This window comes from Misgurnus anguillicaudatus, chromosome 4 (assembly GCF_027580225.2).
Source record: "Misgurnus anguillicaudatus chromosome 4, ASM2758022v2, whole genome shotgun sequence".
Lineage (NCBI taxonomy): Eukaryota > Metazoa > Chordata > Actinopteri > Cypriniformes > Cobitidae > Misgurnus > Misgurnus anguillicaudatus.
In genome coordinates, this window is record NC_073340.2 from 33,722,468 (window position 1) to 33,746,344 (window position 23,877).

The 23,877-nt window shown below is 39.0% G+C and overlaps 1 long non-coding RNA gene across 8 annotated transcripts in view; it reads left to right on the top strand.

The window, feature by feature from the left end:
• LOC129421252 (uncharacterized) overlaps nucleotides 1-23,877 on the top strand; it is a 131,609-nt gene that overhangs the window by 83,123 nt on the left and 24,609 nt on the right. For 6 of the 8 annotated variants that reach the window (XR_008637033.2, XR_008637035.2, XR_008637032.2 and 3 more), the window contains one exon: nucleotides 21,437-21,727. This is a non-coding gene — a long non-coding RNA (uncharacterized lncRNA). Of the gene's footprint in view, nucleotides 1-20,771; nucleotides 20,932-21,436; nucleotides 21,728-23,877 lie in introns of those variants that run through there. The other 2 variants (XR_012369325.1, XR_012369326.1) reach the window with 2 other exon arrangements.

Below are 23,877 nucleotides of genomic sequence, written 5' to 3' on the forward strand. Positions count from 1 at the left end.
CAGATCTCAGGCCCCATTGACTTCCATTGTAGGCAAAAGAATACTATGGAAGTCAATGATTGATATTAGTCCCTTTCACACATGCAGTCTTTACTGGTAATTTACTGGTAAATTGCAGTTAACAGATCATGTGTGAACAGAACCTTTCCGGTAAATCAGTGCTCCCAATTTACCAGTAAGACAGGTTGTAAGATTACCAGTAATTTACCGGTAAGCGCTGTGTGTGAACGAAAATTATAGGATTACCGGCATTTAGAACGGACGACGTCAGACCGTGCTGACAGCTTCGGGCCAATCATAGCCTTTTAATACAGATGACGCGTTTACCCCCGCACTGTTTACTGACGTTTCCACACACATGCTGCTTGAAAGTTGAGCACACCTGAAGTTTACGTCCACATTTCTTCACCAAAGTTGTTAAAAACAGCTGACCGCCGAATTGCAGACGTCCTTAGCACGCCCTCTGTGAAGCCAACGTGCAAACAGTAGTGTTGTTAAAAACGCATTTTCGGTTTGACGTCGTCTCATTCAATGTTGTTTGGTCATGAGCAACTTCGCGACTGTTTACCACAGACGTGAAAACAACAAAATACGAACCGTGGATATGAACGACGTGGATTGTTTACAAATACAACACTGAGCTCGCCGCGTGCTACAGGTACTTCCGCTTTCTCAACGAATTTACCGGTATTTTGATACTGATGTGTGAATGATGTCTTACTGGTAAAATAACGGAACGCCACTGCGTGTGTGAACAGCACATTTTTGTATTTACTGGTAAATTCATTCTGGTAAATTCATGGTAATTTACCAGAATTACTGTGTGAAAGAGGCTATTAACTGACATAAAACTGATATTACAGCAGTGAGATATTATACAGAGACTTAAAAATTAACTTGTGACCACAAATCAGTTAATGTTAACGCTTTACACTTGTTCTTTCGAATATAGATCTGTGTGTTTTGTGTAGTTGTGTGTGAATGTGGCCCTAGATTAAAATTATGTCAGGGTAGATTTTGAATAGTTATGAAAATCATGCTGTTGGGATTTACCTCATGTACCCACGGGAGCAAAGAACCAGAGAGAGGGAGGAAGGGAAAGAGGAAAACAGACCGTGCACACTTCATGCTTTGCAAACTTGGTTTGCAAGTTTTGCAAGTCCTTGAATACAGTTTAGGAGCATTACAACTATCAGGCATTAAACAACAAGGTCCGAGATTTTTGTCCTCTCAAGAGCAATAAAGTATTAAGATTTTCAAACATGCCAAAATATCCCTACATTCAACAGACCGATAGCTAATTTGATCAGCCCGAAGCGGCTCCCCGCAAATCCGAGGTCACAATTCTCTCCGATTTGTGAATTTGATTGACGGTTGTGCGCCTCGCTGATGAGATTTCCAGAAGTTTCTCTGGTTCGTGCTGGTTTTACTGAGCTATGTGATTTGCTGGAGGTCTCAGGGGACAAATTTGAACGCAGAACCACCGAAAAAAAAAAAAGTTTTGTTCCGCTCGGTTCGCTCAACATACTGTTGTACTTAATGCCGAGGGCTAAAAAATGGTCACTTTTGTTTCTCCACAATTAATCAGTCGGGAGTTTGGAGATAACTCAGAGAAACACGTGTGATGAATCTGGACGATTGTTCATTTCTAATGGCCCAGAAATGATGTGACACTGTAAAAACTCGATGTTCGGACAATTACGCAGGACCTAGTCACAGTCAACTTCGATTTATTCTGAAATATGTGGATTATTTCAAAACCTGCATTCTTACCGAGTGAGGTAGTCACTTTTTGTAATAGTCTCGTTCATTAAACGCAGCTGTTTTCAATCTTTTGGCATAAGGAGAAAATAAAAAGCCCCATAGTTTAACTTGTATAAACCTGATGCATTAGCGGACTGACCACCTGCGTTCATTATCGTGGTGCTTTCAGAACCGGTCCTATCAGTACCTCAGTGTTTGGACCATGTAATTCGAGTGAGCACTGGATAATAAAATTATATGCAATGAAATTACATACATGAGGAAGAAAAAAATCAGGCTGAACTCTGTGTGACCGCTACCTCTTTCTGACTGCAGATTTATGAGTTAGGTAGGCGTGGAAAGTAAAAGCCCCCGTATTGACCGAGACTGAAGGTCGCCGCACGGCTCCTGTTGAGACTCTCTGAGCTTGCCATCTTCAAATTTGGACTTTCATAATTAGCAGACCCTTCTTACAGCTCGTCTGCTGCAGCGATCCTCAAGGGATCTCTCGTCGCACAGAGCGCGGCTTTTCCATCTGATGCCTCCTCGCTCCGAATGGCATGCCACGCCCCCGCTCGCGGACCGCTGCTGTCGTGCACCACCAAGCCTTGGCATGCGTTTAGCCGTTACCCTTAACCACACAGGAACGCTAACTGGCATGCACAACCTTCATTTCGGCCCTCGGGCATTATGTGCCCATAATTCTGTGCGAGCGGAAAGTGTGCTTTAACTTTGTCACATGTTAGCATGTTGAAGGTTATTAGCGTTGTAGACTCATCTACAGTCGGTGATGCCTTTAGTAGACTGCACACAAAACTTAAAAAAAAAACACTGGCACAAATTTGTAAATTTTTCAGGTTTCAGGGTGGAATCAGTTTGTGTTTTTTGGACTTGCTATAAACATGTTAAACCAGCCTTATGTGGTAAGCTGGTCTACCAGCTTGCGAGGCTAGTTGAGCTGGTCTGTTCAAATAGTTTTTGGGGGAGTTAAAGTATCTGCTAAACCATATAAAAACTACTGCTTTGCCAGCCTTGGAGATCAGCAGATCACCTCAGGCCGCTTAAAAACTTATTTTTAGGAGGAAATGTCTTGACTGCTTTAAAACACTTAACTCTGTGAGGAAGAATCATCTACTGCATGGATTTCCCAAAATTTACCAGTTTAGTGCCATGCGATCTGTGTTTGAGATACAATACTGTGCAAAAGTCTTTGTTGTTTTAACATAGTTGCAATGGTAGCACTTTATTTTACAGTAGGCTACGTGTACTTACCTTGTACATATATGGTAAATATGTTGTTCTTACAGACATGTGGTACTTACTTTTGTGTATTTACATTGTAATTAAATCATAGATATATACACTAGATGTCGCCTTGGGGCTCTGAGCATGCGTTAAAACCGCCGCCATCTTAGAACAGGGGTCTTGTCATAGGAAGTATCTAGGTAAAGCTGCTATCCCCGCCAGTACTTTGAATTCATGAACAATGACGGACTTTTGTGCTGCGCATGGATGAAAGGGCTACTAGCACTATGCATTACAGTTAGAAAAAGTAAATTTTCATAAAATCAAAACTTTTATTTTTTCCTGTACTAAATGCTAAAAACATGTCTGACTGTTGAAACGAACCAAAAGAAAACCAAGAAAATCGCGATCATGACGATTTATGGTGATTTTATTTCTGTTACACCATTGCCTACAATGACGCTGATGCGGGATTCCCCTGTTTCAAGATGGCCGCTCTGTTTGACGCATTCGGTCCAATGAACTGCCGTAGCCAAGGCGACATCTAGTGTACATATCTATGGTAATTAAATGGTATCATTACTGTAATTACCAGTGGTACATACTTGGTAGTTATTATGTAACTCTAGATAAATACTGGGTAATACCAGATACATACTTATAGTGCAGGTATACTGTAATTAACCAGAAACACTACCGTACTTACAAATGAATGTACAATTACTATTCTATGAAATTGTTTTAAATTATATATATATATAATATATATATAACTGAGGGGTGAGTGCATTCTTCTTATTAATTTTCTTGAAGTTATCTAAATTTCTGACATGTCACACTTGTGTGGTGTTATGTTTATAACATATTTTAAATATTTTATTTAAAATTTTGATAAATCGCTACTTATTAATATTTCCTAAATGTCCCCTGATCTTGAAATCAACATGATGGCAGCCTCCATTTAAAAAAAGACTGAATTTAGGCTGCGGTGTTACTGTTTGTGGTGTTACTGACTTTTTACTCTTTTTTTACTTTTCACTAAATATTGGTAACACCACAAAAATAAGTGAATGTTTCACCAGTTTTTTTGTCTTAATTTTAAAAAATATTTAAAATTAATAAAGTTATTAAGCTTAATAATTCAATAATTTTCATTTAGAATGAAAATAGCATATTAAACTAATTTTAAATGCATAACAATTAATTTTCTTAAAAGAAAACAAACAAACATTTTTACAATTTCTGCCTCTCATTTGCCACCCCAATAGAAGAATGACCCGTCTAGTTATTTTTGCAACGTGACCATATCCATTTCTTCGAGTTTCCCTTTCAGACGCAAAATTTATGGGAGGAGAGTAATTAAATGATTCACGCAACACGATTTACTAATGTTTGACGTATGATAATCCTGGTATTTGCCCCATTATTTTATGTAAAAAAAAAATGTCTTTAATCAAACCTTAATTTTTTGTCCTTACATGTCCTATGGCTTCATTAACTGGAATATCACACCCCACATTTTCAGCTGCGATGTCCGCGGTGCTGAACTCAAGGGCATTAAGCCCGGAATACACTGCACGATTTTTGCCCTCCTATAAGATCATTACCTTATCACACTGTGCGACATGTATCGTTGAAACTTGGGTACGACAGGCATGTAGACTGTACGATGATGACACGGAAGCTTCGGCAGCAGCGTCACACGTTGCGCAATGTCACCAGCATGCGCTCGTGGTAAACAAATACCGGCGCGCAGGTCGTAGCAGCAAACACACTGTGCAGTGATCATGCCGAATTTCTGACACTGTCAGAAAACTATCGTAGGTTATCTTTGGATGCAAGACCGGGAAAACGGCCATTTTTGAACCTCTCTCATTGTACGACATAGGACCACCGATGAAGAGCCACGATAACAGAAATCGCGACGATTGTTTCACGATGGCAATCTTTCGTCTGGGACAGCCAATAATCGTGCAGTGTACCCCCGGCTTAAGGCGTTAGTAGATCATCCGCACGGCCGCACCACACCTGCAGGAGCATCAGTTCTGCTTGCGACCCTAAACTTATTTGCGCTGCTCTTAGTAGATTGCGTTGGTCATTATGAAAATCACCTGTTGTTTCTGAGTTATTTAATTTGCACCTTTTTAGTAAATAACCCGCAAATATTACCACTCCCATCCGCGCTTTTTTTGGAATCGCGTTCTCACGCTTATTTGCCCCGTTTAGTAAATCTGGCCCTAAATATCTTAATTTGTGTTCAGCCTTTACATGTCATTTACACTGCCACTTTCTGTCCAGTTTGACATCTAGAATAAAATGCAAAATGGACAATTCAGAAGTAATCAGATGATATAGCGCTTGCATGTCAGGGGTTTGACTGTGTTAGCTGTACAGCAGATAATCCCTCTGTTGAATGATTTCACAGATCACTTATAAGCAAGCTTTGACAGGAAAGGATTTGCGACTCGGTACATTAGCATAACATAAGAACTACATGAGATATTTCTATAGTGGCACTCAAAACGCATTCTTAAGGATCGCTCAGAAGCTAAACCTAGCGTAGCAGACCACTGTGATTCAATAACATAATGTGATAGACAGTGACTTGTGCTTAAACTCACTACTGTGTGATGGGTTTGTTTAATTCAAAGGCAAGCCTAGGTGTGAGAACTGGATGGAAATAGGTGTCGAAATGATATCGCTGCATTTTTTATAGTTAAAAGACATACTTCATAACAGCTCACACAACTGATGTGTGTGACATCTGGTTTTCACTTAGACCTGCAGGAAAAATACCCTGGGAAATATGATGTCCAATATAGGGACTGGAGCTAATCTAAGCCACGGCTACACAAATCATGTATCGCACTCGCACAACACATCTCTCCAGTCCTGCAATGTATCTGTAAACAAATCAAGGTATTAACTGGGATGGAAATGAATCATCCGTTTCCAATCGTCTGTCGCCTCGCTCGTGACAACGACATGATTTCTCTTCAGGCTTTTAAGTGGGACCTGCTCAAGCAGAGAAAGAAAAAAATCTGCCACTTTTTAGATCTACACACCATAAAATATGACTGTGCAGACTGTGAAGTTATTATGAGTATGGCAGCTTGCCTAAAGATCCAGACGTGTGCTGTTATGGAGAGGAAGTACAGTATGTTACTTAGTTTTGAGCTGCTTTATAGTTAATTTCACTTAAACCACATCATGCTTTTTCTGCCCACCAGATCTAGCGCCACGGACGAAATCATATAGCGTGACAGTATGTACTAAATTAGATGAAGTACCAATTGCTTTATTGTTAAAACTGTACACTCATTTCCTACTACATCCACCATATTTTCATTGTCATGTGACACGTATGCCCTTTGACCTATTACCATAATTTATTTATTTGTCATTTAAAGGTGCAGTGTGTAATTTTTAGAAGGATCTCTTGACAGAAATGCAAAATAATAAACAAAACTACATTATCAGGGGTGTATAAAGACCTTTCATAATGAACCGTTATGTGTTTATTAACTTAGAATGAGACCTTTTTATCTACGTACACGGAGGGTCCCCTTACATGGAAGTCGTCATTTTGTGCCGCCATTTCTCTACAGAAGCCCTTAACGGACACATTTTTTTACTAAGTTGTCTCCGACAATGACATGTTTGTCCGGTGGCGGTTACCGTAGCTTTTCTCTGTTTGGTACCCAAGTCACATAAAGAGCCGCTCGGTTAATATATTTACAGTATTTTTATCATTTTTTATATTACGATGACTCAGCTTGCATGGCCGCACTGCGTAGTAAAGCGTGTATCAAATGCATACTTCAAAATTTCGCCGAAAACAGTGGCCCATTCGTGTACGTTTTGGCTACTGTATTTCAAATACTATGAATTCGGACATACTACTCGCCAAGCATGATTTGGCATGATATGTTATGAAAGTAGGTGATTTTGGACATAACTTAAAGGTGCAATGTGTAAACTTTTAAAGGATTGTATTATATACATAACTATATTATCCAACCTGATCTCACAAATTTCCGTGAAAGTCACGCATTATTTTGCATGGCATTGTAACGTATTTCCACCATTTTATGCGCCCGTGCAACGCATTTCTTTTTTGTGTCAGTTTCATGTATTGGTTACTCAACTGGTTTTCCTATTTTTAAACAATTGTCGCTTTTGGGGTTCGTATGCTTTTTAAACCATTGTCACCTGACGTTAGGGTTAGAGTTGGGTTTGGGTAAGGATGCCATTTTATGTAACAGAAAGTTGTTCTAACCCCAAACCCAAGCGACGATTGTAAGAAAATAGGAAAAACAGTTGAGTAACCAATACGTGAAACTGTCACGGAAAAGAAAGTCGTGGCAGGGGCACGTAAAATGGTGGAAATACGTGACATGTCACGCAAAACTGAGCAAAATAATGCGTGACTGTTTCACGTATTTTGTGAGATCAGGCTATTTTGTGCTCACTGATGTTTCTTAAACATCTAGCACATGCCCTGTATATATTGCTTTATTGTTAAAAAAGTATTATATGTGTGGTTGCAATATGAATACATTTCGTACTACATCTGCAATATTTTCATTGTCATGTGACCCTAAGGCCTTTGAACTATCACGATCATTTATTGTTGTTTTACTAGTACAGTTAAATCATGAGGGATACAATTCTTTGTAGAGGCGCTCGGTTCATAGATTTACAGTTTTTTATTTACTTTGTTCATTTAGTGATGACTCCGCTTGCATAGCCTCACTGCATAGTAAAGAGCATAAATTAAGCCGAAAACAGTAGGTCATTCATGTCCTTTTTGCCTACCTTATTTCAAATACTATAAATTCAGACTTACTACTTGGCTTGCATGCGTTTGGCCTATAGTAGTTGATTTTGGACATATATAAAACTTCAACAGCTCAAAAATAGTGTTCCTGTACCTCAAATTGTGCAAAGGTCATGGGTTTTATTTCCAGGTAATACACACATTGATAAACTCGCTTTGGACGAAAGCATCTGTTAAGTGCATGAGTGTAAATGTAAATCCTTACAAAACAAAGCATGTTTTTTTGGGACATGATGATGCAGTAAGAGTCATTAGATTCTGAAGTTACATTAATTACACAATATCGCATTTGGTACTTTCTGGAAAAAAACTTGTTAGGTAAATGACCTTCTAAAGTTCACCCATTTAAATAAAAGCGATAAAGCTATGTTGAAGGTATAATTCAATTAAGATGTAACAGCAGGACGTGTGCTTGATAGGCTAAGCTTTGTTGATCAGCAGCGACGATGAACTTTAGCCAATCTCCTTACATCATTAACAACTGAATGACATAATGAATTCTTGCACATATTTCTTTCACAATGTTGCTCTGGATTTCAAGTGCAGCATTTGTATTGACTTATTTTTAATCTGAATCTGCGTTGTTTATCTTGGTGCGAAACAAACATGTTCCAGCGTTCTTTACAGTTTTTTTCCCCGTTCTTTTCGGGAGAGCTGGTGTATGTTGGGGGTGGAGTGAATTCCCCCGGGGTTTTACCTCCCTGTCTGTGCTTATTGGATATTCAAATTTCAGTCGGATGCACACAATGATACACATTTAACATTGTGTGACTGACACTTTCGGAAGGTCTTTGTTTTCATAAAAACAAACACATATGCAGTGACACAAACAGACAGGAACAAAGCAAAACTGACAGGCTAACATGACGAGTTAAACTAAAGCACAGTCGTGTGATATTCTAGAGGCAACAATGAAAAGCATACAGAGGTGATAAATGCGTGACATTCATATGAAATGCATCGCTCCATAAAGGAATTCAGGTTTACCAGAAAATGAAAGATCTGTCAGTATTTATTAAACCTTTTTATTTTTTCAGTGCAACAAAATGATTTTTTGAAGAATCTTTAATCAGCTGGTTATTGGATCAGATATGGACATTTTCTAGGTTAATTTGCACTAATATGTACTCTTTGGTACCAATATATACCTTTGAGGTACCTACATGCATTCTTTGGTACCAGTATGTACCTCTGAGGTACAACATGTACTCTTTGGTACCAGTATATACCTCTGAGGTGCTAATATGCACTCTTTGGTACCAATATGTACTTCTGAGGTACTAACATGTTTTCTTTGGTACCAGTATGTACATCTGAGGTACAACATGCACTTTTTGGTACCAGTATGTGCCTTTGAGGTACTAACATCCTTTCTTTTGTACCAGTAGGTACTTACATGCTTTCTGTGGTACCAGTATGTACCTCTGAGGTGCTAATATGCACTCTTTGGTACCAATATGTACTTCTGAGGTACTTACATGCTTTCTTTGGTACCACCTTTGAGGTGCTAATATGCATTTTTGGTACCAATATGTCCCTCTGAGGTACTAACATGCTCTCTTTGGGACCAGTATGTACCTCTAAGGTGCTAATATGCACTCTTTGGTACCAATATGTCCCTTTGAGGTACTAACCTGCTTTCTTTTGTACCAGTAGGTACTTACATTCTTTCTGTGGTACCAGTATGTACATCTGAGGTACTAATATGCACTCTTTGGTACAAATATATACCTCTGAGGTACTTACATGCTTTCTTTGGTACCAGTATGCACCTCTGAGGTGCTAATATGCACTCTTTGGTACCAATATGTCCCTCTGAGGTACTAACATGCTTTCTTTTGTACCAGTATGTACCTCTGAGGTACAACATGTACTCTTTGGTACCAGTATATACCTCTGAGGTGCTAATATGCACTCTTTGGTACCAATATGTACTTCTGAGGTACTAACATGTTTTCTTTGGTACCAGTATGTACATCTGAGGTACAACATGCACTTTTTGGTACCAGTATGTGCCTTTGAGGTACTAACATCCTTTCTTTTGTACCAGTAGGTACTTACATGCTTTCTGTGGTACCAGTATGTACCTCTGAGGTGCTAATATGCACTCTTTGGTACCAATATGTACTTCTGAGGTACTTACATGCTTTCTTTGGTACCACCTTTGAGGTGCTAATATGCATTTTTGGTACCAATATGTCCCTCTGAGGTACTAACATGCTCTCTTTGGGACCAGTATGTACCTCTAAGGTGCTAATATGCACTCTTTGGTACCAATATGTCCCTTTGAGGTACTAACCTGCTTTCTTTTGTACCAGTAGGTACTTACATTCTTTCTGTGGTACCAGTATGTACATCTGAGGTACTAATATGCACTCTTTGGTACAAATATATACCTCTGAGGTACTTACATGCTTTCTTTGGTACCAGTATGCACCTCTGAGGTGCTAATATGCACTCTTTGGTACCAATATGTCCCTCTGAGGTACTAACATGCTTTCTTTTGTACCAGTATGTACCTCTGAGGTACAACATGTACTCTTTGGTACCAGTATATACCTCTGAGGTGCTAATATGCACTCTTTGGTACCAATATGTACTTCTGAGGTACTAACATGTTTTCTTTGGTACCAGTATGTACATCTGAGGTACAACATGCACTTTTTGGTACCAGTATGTGCCTTTGAGGTACTAACATCCTTTCTTTTGTACCAGTAGGTACTTACATGCTTTCTGTGGTACCAGTATGTACCTCTGAGGTGCTAATATGCACTCTTTGGTACCAATATGTACTTCTGAGGTACTTACATGCTTTCTTTGGTACCACCTTTGAGGTGCTAATATGCATTTTTGGTACCAATATGTCCCTCTGAGGTACTAACATGCTCTCTTTGGGACCAGTATGTACCTCTAAGGTGCTAATATGCACTCTTTGGTACCAATATGTCCCTTTGAGGTACTAACCTGCTTTCTTTTGTACCAGTAGGTACTTACATTCTTTCTGTGGTACCAGTATGTACATCTGAGGTACTAATATGCACTCTTTGGTACAAATATATACCTCTGAGGTACTTACATGCTTTCTTTGGTACCAGTATGCACCTCTGAGGTGCTAATATGCACTCTTTGGTACCAATATGTCCCTCTGAGGTACTAACATGCTTTCTTTTGTACCAGTATGTACCTCTGAGGTACAACATGTACTCTTTGGTACCAGTATATACCTCTGAGGTGCTAATATGCACTCTTTGGTACCAATATGTACTTCTGAGGTACTAACATGTTTTCTTTGGTACCAGTATGTACATCTGAGGTACAACATGCACTTTTTGGTACCAGTATGTGCCTTTGAGGTACTAACATCCTTTCTTTTGTACCAGTAGGTACTTACATGCTTTCTGTGGTACCAGTATGTACCTCTGAGGTGCTAATATGCACTCTTTGGTACCAATATGTACTTCTGAGGTACTTACATGCTTTCTTTGGTACCACCTTTGAGGTGCTAATATGCATTTTTGGTACCAATATGTCCCTCTGAGGTACTAACATGCTCTCTTTGGGACCAGTATGTACCTCTAAGGTGCTAATATGCACTCTTTGGTACCAATATGTCCCTTTGAGGTACTAACCTGCTTTCTTTTGTACCAGTAGGTACTTACATTCTTTCTGTGGTACCAGTATGTACATCTGAGGTACTAATATGCACTCTTTGGTACAAATATATACCTCTGAGGTACTTACATGCTTTCTTTGGTACCAGTATGCACCTCTGAGGTGCTAATATGCACTCTTTGGTACCAATATGTCCCTCTGAGGTACTAACATGCTTTCTTTTGTACCAGTAGGTACTTACATGCTTTCTGTGGTACCAGTATGTACCTCTGAGGTGCTAATATGCACTCTTCGGTACCAATATGTACTTCTGAGGTACTTACATGCTTTCTTTGGTACCACCTCTGAGGTGCTAATATGCATTTTTGGTACCAATATGTCCCTCTGAGGTACTAACATGCTCTCTTTGGGACCAGCATGTACCTCTAAGGTGCTAATATGCACTCTTTGGTACCAATATGTCCCTCTGAGGTACTAACATCCTTTCTTTTGTACCAGTAGGTACTTACATGCTTTCTGTGGTACCAGTATGTACCTCTGAGGTGCTAATATGCACTCTTCGGTACCAATATGTACTTCTGAGGTACTTACATGCTTTCTTTGGTACCACCTCTGAGGTGCTAATATGCATTTTTGGTACCAATATGTCCCTCTGAGGTACTAACATGCTCTCTTTGGGACCAGCATGTACCTCTAAGGTGCTAATATGCACTCTTTGGTACCAATATGTCCCTCTGAGGTACTAACATCCTTTCTTTTGTACCAGTAGGTACTTACATGCTTTCTGTGGTACCAGTATGTACCTCTGAGGTGCTAATATGCACTCTTCGGTACCAATATGTACTTCTGAGGTACTTACATGCTTTCTTTGGTACCACCTCTGAGGTGCTATATGCATTTTTGGTACCAATATGTCCCTCTGAGGTACTAACATGCTCTCTTTGGGACCAGTATGTACCTCTAAGGTGCTAATATGCACTCTTTGGTACCAATATGTCCCTTTGAGGTACTAACCTGCTTTCTTTTGTACCAGTAGGTACTTACATTCTTTCTGTGGTACCAGTATGTACATCTGAGGTACTAATATGCACTCTTTGGTACCAATATATACCTGTGAGGTACTTACATGCTTTCTCTGGTCACAGTATGTACATCTGAGATACTAATATGCACTCTTTGGTAGCAATATGTACCTCTGAGGTATTTACATGCTTTCTTTGGTACCAATATGTACCTCTGAGATACTAATATGCACTCTTTGGTACCAATATGTACCTCTGAGGTACTAACATGCTTTCTTTGGTACCAGTATGTACATCTGAGGTGCTAATATGCAATCTTTGGTACCAGTATGTACCTCTGAGATACTAACATGCTTTCTTTGGTACCAGTAGGCACTTACCTGCTTTCTTTGGTACTAGTAGGTACTGACCTGCTTTCTTTGGTACCAGTATGTATCTCTGATGTACTAATATGCACTCTTTGGTACCAATATGTACCTCTGAGGTACGAACACGCACTTTTTTGTACCAATATGTAGCTCAAAGGTCATATTATGAACTATTAGGTAGATATGTGTACTTTTTGAAAAGGTGCTGCCCCAATTTTAGCTGTGGGTAATTTTTTGACCATATTTTGTCTGACAGTGTGGGAAACAAAAATTTGTTGTCCCTTTTGATCTGAAATCTAATTCCTTATAATCTTTCTTTGACAGGTTTGGTAACTGCTGTTGTATATAAAAACACTATGGAGATTCTGCACAAATTCTCCTTTTGTGTTCCCAGAAAAGACAAACTGGTTTTAAACGAAATAAAGATAAGTAAAAACTTTTATAGAGGTCAGTTTATAAGGTAAAAGATAGAAAATAAAAATTCTAATCAGCATGTGTGTAGATATAATGGAAATAAGCAGCTATGCCATTTAAATTCTGATCAGATGCCTTCACATATTTAGGCAGGCCGAGGAAGAGGCTGCCCATAGCTGTTCCATTGATTGGTTGCAGGGGCGAATGCTCAATTTTGTACCTTGAGTTATTTCACATTAGCGTCCAGATGGTATTTATCAGGCTATGTAAATTAACAGAGGCAAGCTGATTGGATGTCAAAAATAAGTAGTTAAACCTTGAAGGCATTTATTTTCCATGCACGCTAATGGGCGCTTCTTGCTTTCTGTAAGACGAGGTTGCCTGTTGAAATTCATGTTTGATAAATTCGAAGGATTTGGGGGTAATTTGGCCATCGAGAGCGCTGTTGATCCTTCGAGTGTATATATGAACCTTCGGGAGTTGAACATCACATCTGCATATCCGAGCTCAAATATATACTTAGAGTGATTGGTTTAAACATTAAGTTGTTGATCTTGTCCCAGATAGATTTGTCAAAACGTCACACCCGGCTCCCCCTCCCAGACTCGGTTTCATTTCCGAACCGCTCTGCTAATCCTTAAATACCGCTCTGAAATACGTCTTTACTAAATTCATTGATTGAGTTAGTCAAACTTACGTTCTGCCCTAATTTCGTAGTCAGAGCATGGAATAAATATTCTTCAATCCATTTATTTTCCATAAGGGAGGATAACCGGCTAGACGAGCCCTTACATTTCAATTAGACGGAGAGAGAGGGAAGAGAAGCAGTGGTCAGTCGACTGGCTGTCAGGATAATCGCAACGGACATGCCGCCGATGGCCCCTAATCCAACCAGATAACAGTGATCGTGAATTCACGCTCGGTGCAGAGAAATACACGTGTCATGCTAAACCAAACACATTTAGCCCCGCGATCCCACTAGTAATGGCAGATGAACACGATAACCCGGACACACTTTAAAGCAGTGTTTATTAGAAAGATAAGATTGCTGCGGGAGTTTGTCTTCTAGATTACGACTCCTCATCTCTTTGAGAACAGATAGCTGTGTTTAAAAGTGATATTTGCTTACTATTTGCCTAATTCTGTGAAGTATACACTGAATAGTGCATACTTTTATTCTTTATTTATTTAGTGTTCATGCCATTCCAGCATCTATGGCTTTATTCATGGTGAGAACTGGTTAATCAATACACAACCCATACACAGGTTGGAGGGGGGGGGATGCAATTGGGGTATTCACATAACTTGCATGTTTTTGGCCTGTGGGAGAAAAATTGGGGTGCCAGGAGTAAACCCATGCTGACACAGGGTTTTATTTTTTATTAAAAAGTCGCATACGTAGGCGTTATACTACTATGAACATTTTAAAATTGTTGTGACTTTGTGTTGCAGGCATGAAGTCTTATTTTCCAGTTAAACCCACTGAAACTTAAAACAACATACATAAAAGCAAAATTGCAACAAATATTTTTTAAGAAATATGTTTTAATTTAAGTTTTAAAGCCATTGGCAAATTGTTGTTTGCCAGTTTTAAATGTATAATACGGAGCCCCTAAGGGGACATGGAGCAAAAATTTAAATAAAGTTTAGTTTCGCATGCGCATGTGAAACCATTGTGTGCTCACGTGAAACTATCGCGTGCGCACGTGAAACTAAACTTAAAAAAATAATAATTCTGCACATGAAGGTTTTGCGTGAGCAGATGAAATTTTCACGTGAGCACATGAAACTACACTTTAAAATTTTTTACTTCAATGTCACCTTAGGGGCTCGGTAGGATAGTTCACTTTAAAATGAAAATTCTGTCATCATTTACTCATCCTCATGTTTTTCTAAACCTATATGAATTTCTTTTTTCTGATGAACACAAAAGAAGATATTTTGAGAAATGATTGTAAACACACAGCATATAGTGTCCATTGACTTCCATAGTAGGGAAAAAATATTTTTGAAGTATTGTGATAAATGATGATAAGCACACAGTTGACGGTACCCATTAAATCCCATCATATTTTTTTATTCCTACTATAGAAGTCAATGGTCACTATCTGCTCTGTGTTTACCATTATTTCTCAAAATATCTTCTTTTGTGTTCATCAAAAAAAAGGAAGAAATTCATAACAATTTATTTTAGACTTTTGTCATTCAAATCAATTAGGGAGTCAAAAAAGAAATAGTAGCATTGCATTCTGGGAAACTGTATATAAATCTAGGTATTCTGTATGCATACATACAATTTGCATACCATGCACAGAATACATATATACCGCACACCACACAGGTGTTTAGTATGCAGTTCAGTATGTGACTAGTATGCTATTCTAAGCATAGGCTTAAGGTTTATTCTTGGGAGTAAAACTATATTTCACCTCTTTAAGTGTTGACATGCTGTACGGCCTGTTTTATTATGCATTAGCTTCGTTTCAGCGACGTGACGTTTATCGTTTGCTAAATAGTGGGGACAGATCTGTCTGGCGCACCATATGTAGACAATGACTCTAACAAGTTAATAAGCCAAGCATAAATACGTGCTTCGTATTATTATACCCTCTCAGCAAACAAGCTCGAGAGCCTAAAAATTAATTGCTAGACTAAGCAGAGACAGCACAAATGATTTATAATGTGGCTGAATTGCTGGTAGTTATTTATTTTTGCGTGGTATTACACCAACCGCAATGTTTTGCTGAAATTGTTAGTCAGTATCGATGAACGCAATTAGAGTTTAATGGGCTTTAAAGAGAACACGAAAACATGGCGAAGAGAGAGACGCAGCGAGGGAAAAGTTGCAGTGAGGATCCTCGTCCAACCTGGATTTTTCTTCTAAAGCGTTGTCGGATAAAGTATGACTGTGTATTAGGAGTAAAAGATAAAGTTTAGAGTTGTATTATATTAATATTTAAAGAGATCAGATGCAAAACCCCCTACATGAATGACCCTTCTGCCAACAAACCGATATTTCTGAATGTCCTGAGGTTGGATTTGAAGCGAAAGTATTTGATGGACGTGCCAAGAGCATTCGGTTAATATCATTATCTCATTTTTGATGGAGGTGGCATCTGAACTCCTCATTTATTTTGCCTTGACAAATCCAGGATGGTGTCAATGTCTAAAGTTGCATCCTAACCAGTCAATATACCTTTGCAATGTTTTAGCAATCAGCCAGAACTCTTTGGTTACCACCTAACAACCATCCCAAACTTTAGTAGCGACCGCTAACAAGACCTTAGTCGTCACTGAGAAAGGCTAAGAAAACTTTTAAGTGTTAATACAAAGTTTATGTAACTCTGTAAAGCCAGCATTCAAAGTTTGTCTCAACAGATTTTCTTTTACAAGTTTTAAGTAAATATACACGAGTATTTGTTAGTGATAAAAGTGTTACATAACTACAAACTGTGAAATGCCTCTGTGGCCATAATCGTTGTAATTTTCCAGCCGGGATCTGTCCGTAGCCAGCCAAATTGAGTCCATACCTGCAGTGTGTAATGTCATATAAATAATTTCGCCCTGTGTAAACATATCAATTTCTCCCCACAGCAGTGAGCTTCAAAAACCATTTGCGAGACCGGGTACAAGGTCACCCGAAGCTTGGAGCGCGGACTCACATACACACGCAAACCACATCCAACTGAGCTAAGGCAGACTTCTTCTAAGCGAACCGGCCCTTAGGGCAACTTCGAGCCATTAAGACCAGCACATAGTAGATATTTATACACCATATACCGCATCACATCATACAAACTGTACATAGTTGTATGCACATGCATGTGCAGGCAGCCCGAGGCACACGTGCAATCTCAGGAATAATAATCATTGCAAATTAGCATGCACGTGTAAGAGTGTGTGAAAAAGCAAATACAGTAGTTCATTTTAAAGCATTTGCAAATGCAAATTAACTAGTACTGGAACAAAGTTGTTTCGAGCAGCACGCTGATGCGAATGTCTCCAGGACAGCGAAGTTGAAAGTGTCAATTATATTCTGGCAACCTTTGAAGCCGCCTTGTTGCTTTCGATGTATTACGCTTCATATTCTAATGATTTTTGCGTTTCATCTAGAATGCAACTCGCATTTGCAGCTCTGAGCGATATTCATTTTGTATGTTTCTTTGTGAATATCTTTACCAGGCAGTTGTTAACCTCACCAATTGTTTAAGTCACACCAGCGCCTCTAGCAAGACCTCATGTTCTCGCAAGCTTACAAAACAGAGATGCTAGATTAGGCTGATTGTGGCGCATTAGATCAAGGCCACACAGTCATGGGCCCAATAAATGTGAAAAGCAGGGGCGCTCTCGCGAGCAATTATTCATCCGACGTCAGAGTCACACGCTCAGGATATTATTCAGAGTAAGTTGTTAATAGAGGAGTTTATTTTTTCTGACAGAGAGAAAATGGCAGGATGGATAACCCAGACACCACCCGGACAGTCGCGTGCAATTAGGAATAAATAAATATAAACATATTCACTTATGTATCTGACGCTAACATGCTAAATTGGATTAGCCCTCGGTTGACCTAATTGCATTGTCACAGCGCACGCGTCTAAAGAGAAGCTCTTCGCGGGAAAGGTAGCATCAGATTAATCTAACAATTAGTAATTGAGACAAATCACGCCGCGCCCGGCTGTCTCGGTGAAAAACTAGATGAGCTCAGAAATGTGTTGTAGGGTTAAAAGCCAGCGCAGTAAGGCAGTGACTTAATCTAAAGACTATTAGCGTTAGTTAACCATGTACTTTTCAATTACAGCGATCATTTTGCATTTCAGACTTGATGATAAATATCGTTTCGTCAGTGAATGAAAGAAAAAGGGCTTCCAAATAATGCAGCGGGATTTAACATTTAACAGGCCAAACGGAGTATACAGTACAGTCAGCGCAAGCCGTTGTGTGGTATTTCACGAAGGGGGTGGGTGACGGGGGGCTCGTATATTGGAAAAATAAAATAAAACTGCAAATCAAAAGGCCCTTTGTATTAAATTACAGTGGGGGCTTTGCAGGAAAGGAGCCTGTGCACACAAACTCTGTGTGAATCTAATAATGAACTCGCATCCAACCTTAATTAAACAGCCTACATCCCCTTGCATAGCCATATAATGATGTCAAGCCGGGAAGCAATTAGCTGCCCTTCTCTGAAAGCAAACAGTGTTTGTAAGTCACACAAAGTACTGCGGCAGGCATGCTTATTGAAACCCTCCTGAAAAATAAAATTAATTAGTATGTTATGATTTTGGAGATGCCTTAACATTGGACCCGGAGGACAGGACGGCTGAGATTAAAGATGAGCCCCTCTTTCTGCCGGCGCTGGTACATAACAGTGGGAGAACCATTTCACCGTCTCATTAGTAGGCCGGGCCAGACTACGCGCTTTGCCCCGCGACATCATAGCGTCTATTAAAATAAGCTGTCATGCAGTTGTAAGAATAACAACCCACAGTAGACTCAAGTCATTTGAAAGATAAAAAGCAAAGTTTTAGAACAAAAGGCCGAGGGTTTTTAGGTGTACGGCGTTTATTTGTGTTTAGAGATCACCCCTTTGTCTGCCTCGGCTAATTAAAGTGACGCCGCGCCGCCCGGCTTTGCGAGCAGTCATGAGAAGGCACCAGCCAGCTGAGACATCCAATTATACAATTAGGCCTTCTACACCATCTCGAAATTGTCAGGGAGAAAAGAAACTCGCATCCTTTTTGTAAAGTTACGAGAGTATTATTTTTACCTTCGGAGAGCAACGCGAACGTAAAGCACGCTGGCTTGATGATGTAAGATGCACTTTCGCCCGGTGAGGTTTGCCGCCGGGCCCCTTTGTTCTCTTTGGAGCGGGGCTGTATGTTTGTGTCTGTTTACTTGCTTTTGTTTCTAGAAGTTGTTACGCGGGCGGTCATTAGCCACGCGCGCGCGCTAACTTTGTCGAACGAAAGCATTTGGAGACGGAGCTCTAATTGGCGATGTTTTACAAGGGAAGCACTTATCACTTTGCTTATTAAAAATGCTTATTGGATGCAATAAAACACACATTATGGTGGTGAAATTAATATAGTGCATTGCCCAGAACATAATGCCGTTGTAATGTGTGTCTTGTTCGCCCTAATGAGCTCTGCCGAGTTTATTAGCTTTGATGACAGAGGGGCCGAGCCGGGGCTGTTATTGTTCCGTACAGGTTGATGGATTTCGGGATGCCTCGGAATGGCGCGCGCGTGCACGCACACCCACGCTCTCTTTATTACCGAACAACGCTGTCGTCTGGCCCGGTGGGTTGACTTTAATGTCGTATAAACATATAAATCTGTGGCGACTCGCTTTTAGCCTGCAGTGGAGAGTCTTCAGTTGGTTCACAGTCCATACGTTCTTGCTTATTTCCTTCGCTGGAGAGGAAGCCATTGATAACTGTGTGACAGGGGCGGCCCCGGGAGAACCGGGCGGGGGGCGGCACGGGAGAGGGTTAGTAGGTCATTACTGGCTCAGCACAGATCCCTTAATTGTCTACTGAGCCGGGTCGGATCCGTGTCAGGCGAACGCTTCGGCCAAACAGAAAAGTGCAACCTAATAGTTTGGCTTTGGAAGAGAAGAGCGCTTAGACGCGGTAATGGATGTTTGTGTACGTGAGACCTCTTTGTTTATGGAGAAGCCTCTTTGTTTTCCAATCCTGCCTTTTTTCCACAAGTTTGAGGCAATTTATTTGCGATCCAATTTCAGCGAGTCTTGCAATCAGGCAATGCAATCCAATTATCTCTTTGATTGGGCGAACTGATTAAAATGTGTAGCCAGACGTGATTATCCATCGCTCTCGCTCTCTCTGAACATATGAGCGCAGGCAGACTGAATTATAAACACACTGTATGTTCAAACGTGCATGGCACAACGTGACGATGCTCTGCCAAGAAAATTAACTCTTCTTAAAATCTGTCTCCCACATATTTTATACTACGATAGATATAGTTGCACAGTTACCAGGTGTCGCTACTGTAGTTACACGTACGAGCTATTAAGATGTATGGAAAAATTTCAAAACAGGCCTTGACTCGAGTAGTCAGCATGTGGAAAAGCTAAACTAAATGAAAACGAGTCTTGTTTGGCTAAAGAAAATCAGAGATTAGTTGTTTAATGTTCTTTAATTCATGTTTGATTGCAGGTGTATTTTTTTGCAATGCTTGTAAACTCGGTACCATGCATTTTATGTTTATTTGACTGTTCATGTTAGTTTATTTGGTCTTCAACAGGGGGTCCTTGGTGTCCACCAAATATTGTTTGAAAAAAAAGAAAAATGAAGTAATGCATCAACAAAAACAAAAATGCATTAATATGCTAATATGTTCCCACATTAAAATATATTTAGTAAATTTAAAATGTTATGTAATACAGTATGGTAACAGTATGTGACTTTGTATACCTAAAATGTAACCATCATAACAAAGTATGAAAATCCTTTTATTTTGACACATGTACTGGTGGTCCTCACTTCTTCTTTCTATCCATTAGGCGGTCTTTGGCCTGAAAAAGGTTGAAGACATCTGGTCAAGTACAACATAAGATGAATTACAGATGGCAGATTTACAAAATGTTTAGTAATATTTATATCATAATATATAACCTCATCTTTTGATTTGTTTCCATTAATTTCCAAATGCATACAGAAAGAAACAACCTTTATTTGTAAAGATTGCGTAAATTAAATATTTAAAAGATTATATAACATTTGTATATGGTTATTTAACACATAAATCATAATTATTTTGTGATGTATTTCATTATGCAATATAAAATCCGTATTTTTTTCGAAGACATTTTAGTTTCTCTCTAAACATAAACAGTTTTTTGTTTAGGTGGAGTTTTCTTATGTTTTGTGGGTTCGCATTGGGTTGAAGGTCCTTCCACTGTTTTGAAATACAATAACCAGCTTGTTTGATTGTAAAAGCGATAACCATGAGAGCATGGCTGCCCCATTTATCAAATTACCAACTTAGTGAAGGCTCACAGAAATCTGTTCGTAATGAATGACAGCAGAGAAATCGAGAGAGAGAGAGAGAGAGAGTGCATGCCGGCATGTGGACGGTTGAGTCTTGTTTCTTATCTTTTTTTCTCTGCAAACCATGTGTCAAGAGCTTATGAAATTTAAAGTGGTGTCTGGCTTTTGCCTCCATCAGAACGGCCTTGACGTGGACGAGTGTCTGTAAGAAGAATTTGTGATAAGGCAGAGCAGACCTCCTGCTAGAAACGTCATCGCCGACCCGGGCCAAAGGTCAAGAGTCAACCGACAAATACATCTCCCGCTTTCACCGTCGCTCGCTTGAAAATTGATAAAGACAGACGAGGACGCAGATGGAAGGAGAAGCGGGCACGAGACAGCAGAGAGAGGTGTCAGAGCGGCGTTTTGTGACGCATCATTGAGGATGCCCTCCCATAATGCTCTGCTGTCTGACCTCACACTTCACAGGGTAGGTGAGAGCTCAAGGGTGACCTTGCTAGGGAGCCGTTCCTTGTTATTGCATTCGAATGTGAGCTGGAATGAATGGATTTGTCCTGTGTTTTCCTTTCCTTGTTTCCATGAATTTCTGGATATGAATTTATTTTATTTACAGGGGAAAACGATATCAGAACAATATATTTAAAGGTATATAGCAGCGGTTCTCAATCTTTTTCAGTGTGCGGCCCCCGTTGTGTACAGTGCATCCCTTCATGGCCCCCCATAGAAAATTTATGACATAAAACATTCCAAAACTTAAAATTTTTATTAAACAAAACATATTAAAATATACAATTTAGTGCGGTTGGTTAGTACCCTTATTTTTATGAGGTTTAATTACACAGAATATATGATAAATTAATGTTCTTTATAAAATGACATTAAACTGGGACCCCCTGGCACCATCTCAGGGCCCCCCCATTTTTACAGGTTTGTAACAACTTGAGGTTGATGGCAGGATTTTAATTTTTGGGTGCACTCTCACATTAAATGTATTTATTTAACATAATTTTGTATATTTCTTTAGTTAATGGTGTACTGTTAATTAATATAAAAGCTATTAATTTATGAACGTATATATATAAAATATTGATAATATTGGTAACAAATATAGGTAGTGAATGACATAAGGACATGACCTACTTGATCTGAAGTCACCGTGAACCGATAACTCTATACAATTGCTCTATAAACAAACATATACTGGGATTATCAAAGATACAAGTTTTCTGCCATACGCCCTGCATGGGGTCTGTTAGCACATATAGTATTGTCAAATTCATTATATAGTATAAACATACAGCCCTCGAAAAAATTAAGAGACCACTTGTTTTGCTTTAAATCATCTTTTCTACATGTATCGTGACCATTTCAGTCCATTGTCTGTTGAATTTCAACAAAAGCCAACCTCCGTAGTGACACACCTGTAAAGTCACCCAACAACAATGTACTCTAAATGACGTATAAAAAATGTGATTAAAAATCAGGGTTATTCCATTAAATATTAATTTTTGAACTATTCCTATAATACGTGTAAAAATATTATTATTCTGCTGTTTAATAATTAATACAAATTTGTTTACTTTGAAGTATTTAAGATCTGAAAACTTTGCATCTTTTTGTTAGTTTGTCTGTTTTCGGTAGATGAAAAAAAAGTTTCAGAAATGTTGTCAGTAGATGACAGAATGAAACAAAAATGATAGTCATACACAAGTAAGTATAATGGCACAAAATAAAACTTTAGTTTGCAGTAAGTACTCATGTGACAGTCTTTAAATAGGGAAACATGGAAGTGTTTGGTGGCTTCTAAATTCATCCCTATTTGGAGCCATAGGAATGAATGGGGCTAGGCTAAATGCTAACACATTCACAAAGCACTGTACAAAGATTAAAAGTGCATGCACTGAAAAAAGATAGGTATGTAATAATGTGTCTAAGTTGAGGTATAAACATAGTAAAATATAAAAAAACTGTGGTGTTGTCCTTTAAGTGCATATACTTCAATATAGTAAAATTAGAAAAACTAAAAAGTAAAAAAAATACAACTAAAAAAGTATGTGACCCTGGACCACAAAACCAGTCAAATTCGCATTGGGTATATTTGTAGCAATAGCCAACAATACATAGTATGGGTCAAAATTATCAAATGTTTTATGCTAAAAATCATTAGGATATTAGGTAAAGATCATGCTCCATAAAGATGTTTTGTAAATGTCTTACCATATGTATATCAAAAATTAATTTATTATCAGTAATATGTGTTGCTAATAACTTAATTTGGACAACTTTAAAGAGGACATATCATGAAAATCTGACTTTATCCATGTTTAAGTGCTATAATTGGGTCCCCAGTGCTTCAATCAACCAAGAAAATGTGAAAAAGAACTAACCAGTAACCGGTAAACCATTCTCTGCAAGCATGTGAAAAAATAGGTCATTGAAATTTTGCTTCCCTGTGATGTCAGAAGGGGATTATACTGCCCATTAATCTGCACTATCCAACCACAGCATTCCCATTTAGTGCAGAGATCAGATCATTTGCATTTTAAAGGACACCCAAAAACGGCACATTTTTGCCCAAAGTGGCATTTTTAACATGCTATAATAAATTATCTGTGGGAT